Here is a 9,811-nt window from a genome sequence, read left to right on the forward strand (position 1 = left end):
TAAGTTAATATGCAAACACTTGACATTTATTAAGCTTCATTATCTCTACAGAATTGTTCCTTTGAAAAGGATCAATTTTTGAACATCAAAAAATTTCCAGCATTCAAATAGATAGATACACATACAATAGATACACATTTCTATTAAGTCTACTCGTTGTCTAATTAAGCTTGCCTAAGATTTGATCGCAGCAAAGCTAAGGCTTCCTTGAGAAAGCCATTTCAATATTCAAATAAAATATACCTAACACACACACACACACACACACACACACACACACACTTTCCTCAATGAACTGCCTGAGGGAAATGTAAATGGACATCATTAATGTTATCCTTTGTCCAATTCCTGATATCATTAGTAGGATTTGCTTTCCTTTTCTTGGGTTGCATCTCTTAAACTCTGACCCTTGTACAACTCTAGGGTATTTCTGACAATTTTAAAATATTTATAAGCCAAATCCAAACTGTCCTAGGCTATGACTCTCTCAGATCTCTTAACTTACATCTGTGCAAAGCAAGACCAGCTTAGTCAGTGGCATTAGTTCTATAAAATATCAAAATACCCTAGTCCAGATGAAGTAAACAAATACTTTCTGAAACTGTGTTAACTGCCTGAATTATGAATTCATAATTTCTACATTCATAATCTATTCAGTTTCTTTTATTTTGTGATCCAGACAAAATCTAAAAAAATATTAATACATTCTTATTAGGATTCAATAAATAGATAAAGTTGAGCACAATTTCCATTTATATTAGAAGTCTGAGAAACTTTGAAGCCAACTCATTGTGCCTTTATATAATCAATAAAAAGGTAAATGAATAATTAGAGACAACCAAACATCCATAAATCAATTGGTTAAGTGAAATTTGAGTCCATTTTCTTAAATAAAAGTGCAAATATATCCATATTTATCACCCTGGACAAAACTAAAGTCCAAGTGGATCAAAGACCTCAACATAAAACCAGACCATTAAATTGGTTAGAATAAAAAGTGGGGAAGAGCCTAGAACTCATTGGTACAGGAGATAACTTCCTGAACAGAACACCAGCAGCCCACGCTCTAAGATCAACAATCAATAAATGGGACCTCATGAAACTAAAAATCTTCCGTACAGCAAAGGACACTGTCGTCAGAACAAAACAACAGTCTGCAGATTGGGAAAGTATCTTCACCAACCCTATATCTGACAGATGGTTAATATCCAAAATATATAAAGAACTAAAGAAGTTAAACAGCAACAAATCAAGCAATCTCATTAAAGAATTGGGTAAGGAGCTAAACAGAGAATTCCCTGTAAAGAAATATAGAATGACAGAAAAAGACTTAAAGAACTGCTTAAAGTCCTTAGCCATCAAGGAGATGCAAATCAAATGACCCTGAGAGTTCCCCTTACACCCATCAAAATGGCTAAGATCAAAAACTCAAGTGACAATACATGCTAGAGAGGTTGTGGAGAAAGGGGAACCCTCCTCCTTTGCTGGTGGGAATGTAAACTTGTTCAGTCACTTTGGTAATCAATCTGGCTCTTTCTCAGACTATTTGGTATAGTGCTTCCTCAAGATCCAGCTATACCACTCCTAGGCATATATCCAAAATATGCTCAAGTACACAACAAGGACATTTGTTCAACCATGTTTGTAGCAGCTTTATTTGTAATAGGGAGAACCTGGAAACAACTCATATGTCCCTCTTAGGAATAGATACAGAAATTGTGGTACATCTACACAATGGAATATTACTCAGCAATTAAAAACAAGGAAATCATGAAATTTGCAGCCAAATGGTGGAATCTAGGAGAGAATCATCCTGAGTGAGGTATCCCAGAACCAGAAAGACACTTATAAGTGTATTCACTTATAAGTGGATACTAGACCTACAGGATAGGGTAAACATACTAAAATCTAAATACCTAAAGAAGCTAAACAAGGAGGTCCTGAGGTAGAATGATCAATCCTCACTTAGAAAGACAAATGGGATGGACATGGGAAGTAGGAGAAAATAAGAAACAGGGCAGGAGCCTACCATCGAGGGTCTCTGAAAGACTCTACCTAGCAGTGTATCAAAGCAGATGTTGAGACTCATAACCAAACCTTGGGCAGAGTGCAGGGAATCTTATGAAAGAAGGGGGAGTTAGTATGACCTGGAGAGGACAGGAGCTCCACAAGGACCAAATATATCTGGGCACAGGGGTCTTTTATGAGACTGTATCTCCAACCAAGGGCCATGCATGTATATAACCTGTAACCCCTGCTCATAGTAGCCCATGGCAGCTCAGCAACCAAGTGGAACTAGTAAGGGGAACAGGGACTGTCTCTGAAATGAACTCACTGGCTGGCTCTTTGACCACCTCCTTCTCCTGAGGGAAGAGCAGCCTTGCCAGGACACAGAGGAGGGCACTGCAGCCAGTTTTGATGAAATCTGATAAGCTAGGTCAAATGGAGGAGGAGGTGGACCTCTCCTATCAGAGGATTTGGAGAGGAGCATGGGAGGAGGTGATGGAGGGAGGTTGGATTGGGAGGGAATGAGAGAGGGAGGCTACAGCTGGGATGGAAAGAGGATGAAATGTAATTAATGTAAAAAAAAAAAATTTAATTAAAAAACTTGTTTTTTTGTAAAGGTTTTTGACATTAATTACTAATATATAATTTCAGATTATATACACACATGTACATTATATGTATATATTCATATATGTACATATATACATGTATATATACACATACATATATACAAATATGTATATATGTATATATGTATGTGTGTACATGTATGTATATATGTATATATGTATACATGTATATATACTATTTTCTGTCTTTCTTGGAAAATTAGAGAATGTGTCACACATTCTGTATTGATAGTCACAGAGTAACAAGCCACTTAGAACCATGTAAAGAATGTCCTTCACAGTGTGTTCCGGGCCCTCCTTCTGCCAGAAACCTCAGCAGGACTTCATTTTCTTTTGTTCTGTCTGTCTGGTATGTCCATATTTGAAAAAGAGTAGTTGAAATATTGAAACTCTTTACAATTCACAGAATATCTGACTCCTATTTTTAATTCAATTTTAAGTTTTCACATAATGTAAGAGTTTCATCGTGGCACATTAACAGATGTACATCAATGTACATTGTTTGCCTTTACCTCCTCTCCCAATTCCCTCTCGAGTCCCCTTGGATCCCTCTCACTGTCCTCATTCTCTCCAAGTAGTCCCCTCTTTTGCTTTCATGGCTCATGTATTCATCACCTTCTGCATCTTCTCCTTCCTGCCTTAAACTATCTTTCTCTTCTCTTATAATCCCTTTCTAGTTTTATCCTACACACACACACACACACACACACACTCATGCACACTCAAATACACACATATACACAAACACAAATATATAGAATATTTGACCTGAAGTCCTGTACATTTTTTCTGATGGGTTCATGTTTATGAATACATTGCTCTAATAATCTATAATAAATATTCAGCACAGAAGATAGAATACCATGATTTTCAGGCTGTTTTAAAATGGACCTTTTGATAATTCTGCTCATGACAAACATTTTTATAATATGTTTTAAATCAAAATTGTATCAACATCTTGAGTGGAAAAATCAAATAAATAATTCACTAGTATTTTACAGATTATTTACTTATAAAAAATTTAAATACATAACACACATGCACACACACACACCTAGATAGGTGCTATATTAACTGTTACTAATACCGATTTTATTAAGAGGGCCCAGTAGGTGGTCCCTGGATTTCATTTTTTTTATTTATTTCTTGTTTTACTTTCAAACACTTAAATTTCCTTGTGCTTTTTAAATTAGAGAGCACAGTATTCCTCCTAGGTAGAAGCGGAAAAAATATACTTGTGATACACTTTTGACATCCACCCTCCTCTTTCTTTCCTGTGGACAGAGTTCCAAAAAAATTCAGACCCACAGGAATCCATAGAAACTTCTACCATAGACATGATTTTCCTGTCCAATCAGAAGAGAGTTATAGTAAAAAAAGTACTCTTCAAGACACAACTGCAATAACTAATGAGCTATTCCTTTGGGTTTCAATTTACCTCAAGTAATACCATTTCTTCATTGAATCTGGAGCAAGCTTTGTCCATAAGAACAAGCAAAGACATTTAAGGTTAGTTCATTCCATTCTTCAGTAAACTGTTTGGTTGATATTTTTAATTCTCTATCTTCACCAGAACAAAACATTGAAAATCAACTCTGGCTTAATTGCTTCCAATACATTCATCCTTATTGTAGTACTATGCAAAATAGCTATATTATGACACCAACATATGTGTCCCATAACAGATCAGAGGACAGAGAAAATGTGATTTATGTACTAAAGGATTAAAAAAAAAAAAAAAACAGAAAGGAGAATCAAGTTATGTCATTTGCAATAAAATGACTATAATTGCATATATCAATTAAAGTAAATTAACTCAGTATCGAAAGGATAGCTATTGCATGTTTTCTTTCATTAGTGAGTGGTCGATTTCACGGATACATAAATTTATACCTACTGGTGACAAGAAAGCAGATAACAAACTGAGGAACAAATGGGCCTGGGTGGAGAGGTCTATGAAGGGAGTACAGAATTGGAGGGACTATGCTCAAAATGCATTATATACTTGCATGAAAATGGTTTCATGAAACCTTCTGTAGTAGTAAAAACCAATTTAAACAAATATTCTCACTTTTTATGACATGCAATTTTCCTATTTTGTTTCACAGAACCTCTGGTCATTTTTTCCCACTTTAAAAAATGTTATTTATATTTTTATAAATTACATTTTATTCACTTTGTATCCCTGCCATAGCACCTGCCCTCATTCCCTCCCAGATTAATTCCACCCTCCCTCCCTCATCTCCTTCCATACCCCTCCTCAAGTCCACTGATAGGGGAGGTCTTCCTCCCCTTCCTTCTGACACAAACCTATCAGGTTCCATCAGGACTGGCGGCATTGTCATCCTCACTGTCCTGGCAAAGCTGCTCCCCCATCAGATCAGGGGGAGGTGACCAAAGAGCCAGCTACTGAGTTCATGTCAGGGACAGTTCCTGTTCCCATCACTAGGGAGCCCACTAGGAGACTGAGCTGCCGTGGCTACATCTGAGCAGGGGTTCTAGGGGTTCTAGGTTATTTCCATGGATGATCCTTGGTTGGAATATCAGTCTCAGAAAAGACCCCTGTGCCAAGAATTTTTCTGATTGTGTTCTCCTTGTGGAGCTCCTGTCCCCTCCAGGTCTTACAATCTCCCCCTTTTTCATAGGATTCCCTGTACTCTGCCCAAAGTTTGGCATCTGCTTCAATACCTTGCTGGGTAAAGTATTTCAATGGCCTTATGTGGTAAGCTACTGTTGCCAGGTTTCTCCCTGTTCTGATGTCCATCCCCTTTGCCTTTCTGCATGAGGATTGATCATCTTACTCAGGGTCCTCCTCCTTGCTTAGTTTTCTTAGGTGTGCAGATTTTACTATGTTTATTCTATATCATATGTCTAATATCCACTTATAAGTGAGTATATACGATGTGTGTCTTTCTGCTTCTGGGATACCTTACTTAGGATGATCTTTTCTAGATCCAACCAATTGCCCACATATTTCATGATTTCTTTGTTGTTGTTTTTTGTTTTGGTTTGGGTTATCTTTGTTGTTGTTGTGTGGCAGCCAAAAGAAGTTGGTAGCCAAAAAGGAGTGTGTATTGCTGTTTGGTGCTGAGTTTGAGCAGTGGCCTCTGGTAATTAAAGTTTTATCCCCTGACCTTGGCAAACATGGGTCTTATCTAAAGCTCAGTTTCTCAGAGACTGACCTTGGCATTCCTTACAGCAAGGAGTTCTGTCCCTGATAACTAGATAATAAGTTCCATGCAACCATGGAAACCAGATAGTAAAATCTGTGTAACCTTGAGTAAATCCCTGGACACTTTGCTAAATGATGCTGTTACAGTGAGGTAATTTTTTGTAATATTTTGCTATATAAGCACTGTTTAAAGGCTCAATAAATGGCACCTTGATCAGAATCTTGACTTGGTGTCCTCCTTGTGCAGCCCTGCTCTTTTTTCCCCCAGCCCTCATTTAGGTGGTATTCAAGTGTCATTGCAGGCCAGTGACAGATGGTGCCGAAACCGAAACCTGAGACCAAGTACATACTGAGGCCAATGAATAAGGACCACAGGAGCATGTGGGAAGCAACTGACTAAAGTAGAGTCTGCTGGTTGTTATGGGGAAGGAAACTGGTAGGATGGGATTTATCAGAACCCTAAAACAGGTTCTTAAGACATAAGGTGTACATTTTAAAGTAAAAACTTTGCAAGACTTTTTGGACCAGGTAGACTATTATTGCCCCTCATTTCCAGAAAGTGGAAGTTTAAATTTAGCTATGTGGCACTGAGTTGAGGCAAAGTTAAAAGAAAAAGAAGCTGGAGCTACAACTTTTGCATTATGGGCATTGATAAATGAGGTTCTTAAGGCAGAAAAATCAGATGAAAGTAATAAGGAGTCTATGGACTCCATCAGAGCTCACTTGCAAGAAGTTAGGGATGAAAAAATGTCCCAAGAAGAAGAAGATGAAAAAAGCACCTCAGGGATCTTCTGATCCAAATGATTGGGTGGATCTGGCTGAGACTAAAGAGGAAGAGTAGCCTCAAATGAGAAAAAAGAAAACATTTGTATGGGTCAACCCAGAGAGCATTACAAAATATTCAGGAGGATGATACTAGTGAGGAAGAAGATTTGGATACAGAGGATGAGGCTAACTTAGAGGAAGAGGCTGCTAAATATCATAATCCTAATTGACTTCCTCTTAGAACCAAGGGCCCACCCTCCTATAAAGAGTTGGTTCCATTTAAACAAACTAAAAAGAGATATGATTTCATGTCACCTATAGAACAGGTTATGGATAGGGCAAAAAGAAGAGAGGAAGAACTTTCTGAGCTTCCAATGGCATACCCAGTGGTGGAGGTTATGGATCCACAAGGTAATAGAATTAAATAACATGTTAGTATTTAAACAGCTTAAAGAACTAAAGACAACAGTTTCACAGTACAGACCTACAGCTCCCTTTACTGTGGCCCTTTTTGAAACCATAGCAGATAATAACTTGACTCCCTTAGACTGGAAGACTGTTACACGTGCAGTTCTGTCCGGAGGAGACTATTTGCTGTGGTCAGCAGATTTTAGGCAATTTTCTCACAGGACTGTTACACTTAATGTTCAATCTGGAAATTCTGCTTGGAATCAAGACATGTTATTAGGAGAAAGGCAATATGAAGGAAAGCATAATCAAATTAATTACCCTCCTGCTGTCTATGCTCAAATTACAACTGCAGCCTATCCTGCCTGGCAAAAATTACCCTCCAAAGGAGAAATGAGTTCACCATTAGCCATTGTTAAACAGGGATCCGATGAGTCTTTTCAGGAGTTTGTAGACAGATTTTTAAAAGCTGCAGGTAGAATTTTAGGGGACCCAGAAGAGGTAATCCAATTTGTGCAACAACTGGCTTTTGAAAATGCCAACTCAGCTTGTAAAGCTGCCATTTGGCCCAATAGAGCCAAAACTGACCTGGGTATATTCGCCTATGTGCTAACATTGGTCCTGCTTACTAACAAGGATTTGCTATGGCTGCTGCTTTGAAACATCTCACAGTTCAGGAAATGTTTATGCAAAAAGGCAAGCAAAGAGGAGGTTGTTTTAATTGTGGACAGCCTGGACATATTAAACAAAATTGTCCTTCTATGCAACCTCAACCTTGATCTCCAGGACTATTTCTTGAATGCAAGCGAGGAAAACATTGGGCCAATGAATGTAAATCAAAATTTGACAAGGATGGGCAACTCATCCCAGGCCAGGGACAAAACCAGGGAAATGGGAAATGAGGGCAGTTCTGGGCCTCCAACTCCCAATATCAGGTATACAGGGCAATAAAATTTGTACCTCAGACCACCTCAAAGCCCTTTCTTCCCTTATCAGAGCAACCCCAGGAAGTGCAGGATTGGACCTCAGTTCCATCACCTATACAGTATTAACACCTGAAATGAGAGTCCAGACTCTTCCTACTGGAATATGTGGACCCCTACCAGAAAATTCATTAGGACTCCCATCACCTAGTGGGATTCCTCAAAACCCTTACAAGATTATTTTAGACTTAAAAGATTGCTTTTTTACCATTCCTTCGCATCCTAAGGATTGCCATAGATTTGCTTTTATTATCCCTTCCATTAATTTTAAGGAACCCATGAAATGTTACCAATGGAGAGTATAGCCACAGGGCATGGCAAATAATCCAACTTTATGTCAACAATTTGTAGCTAATGCAATTAGTCCAGTACAGAAAAAATGGCCTTCTATTTATATCATTCACTTTATAGATGACATTTTACTAGCCTTTCCTGCAGCTAAAGATGTTATGGCTTGGTTTACAGATCTATCTGAGGGTCTGCCCCAAGCAGGATTAAAAATTACTTCAGAGAAGGTGCAAACTAGAGATCCTTATAGTTATTAGATTTTAATTTATTTCCTCTGGCTATTAAACATCAAAAAATACAAATTAGAAAAGATAATTTAAAGACCCTTAATGACTTTCAGAAATTATTGGAAGATATAAATTGGCTTAGGCCATATCTAAAATTAACCATTGGACAACTTATGCCATTGTTTAATATTCTTAAAGGGGATGCAGCTCCAACTTCCCCTCAAAAATTGACTCCAGAGGCTCGAGCTGCATTATTAATAGTGGAAAAGCTTTGGAAAATCAATTTGTAACATATTGGGATCCAGATACTCTTCTCCTGTTACTTATATTTCAATCACAGTTAGCTACAACAGGGTTATTATGGCAGTCTAATTCTCTATTGTGGATCCACTTGCCAGCTAGTCCCAATAAAGTAAATTTGCCTTATTATGAGGCCATTGCCCAAGTCATTGTGGCGGGACACACCCAGGCAAGGGCTTACTTTGGAATTGAGGCTTTCAAGATTATTATACCATATAATAAAGCCCAGACTGATTGACTTTACACTAATTTAGATGAATGGTTGCTTTCTTTGGCTAGATTTACAGGACAACTAGATAATCATTACCCTTCCAATAAGATTATTTATTTATTTTTATTTTGCATAGTGTTGTTTTTCCTACCATAGTTTAAAATAAACTTTTAAAAAACAAAAACAACAACAACAACAAAAAAACCCCACTTGCTTGATTTTTTCTGATGGTAATGCGAAAAGAAAAGGCAGTTATAATGTTAATGGACAAAACGTTATTTTTCAAGTTCCAGGGTTATATGCTCAACCTTCAAAATTGGTGGCCATTCATGCAGTTTTACAACATTTTTCTGAGTATTTTGCTTACTGATAGTGTTTATATTTCTCAAGCTATTCCTAAGCTTGAAACAGCAGGTCAGATTCTTTCTACCACTTGGGCTAGTCAAATGTTTGCTCAGATTTAAGGACTTATTCAGGCCCGCTATAATCCTTTTGCTATTATTCATGTTAGAGCCCAGTTTAGCCTCCCTGGACCTCCTGCTCTAGGCAACCAGACTATTGATGAAGCCTTAGTAGCCTTTGCTCAAGAAACACCCATACAAAAACTCAATTGGCTCATGAATTGCATCATCTTAATAGTCATTCCTTACATTTAACTTATGGCCTTACCAAAGAACAAGCCAGAGAGATTGTTAAAAAATCTAACAATTGTGATGTCTTCCACCAGTATCTCATCTTGTGGTTAACCCCCAAGGGCTGACCCCAGGTCAGCTATGGCAGATGGATGTGACCCATTTTATGGAATTTGGAAAATTAAAATT

Source organism: Meriones unguiculatus, chromosome 5 (assembly GCF_030254825.1).
Source record: "Meriones unguiculatus strain TT.TT164.6M chromosome 5, Bangor_MerUng_6.1, whole genome shotgun sequence".
In the NCBI taxonomy this organism is placed as follows: Eukaryota; Metazoa; Chordata; class Mammalia; order Rodentia; family Muridae; genus Meriones; species Meriones unguiculatus.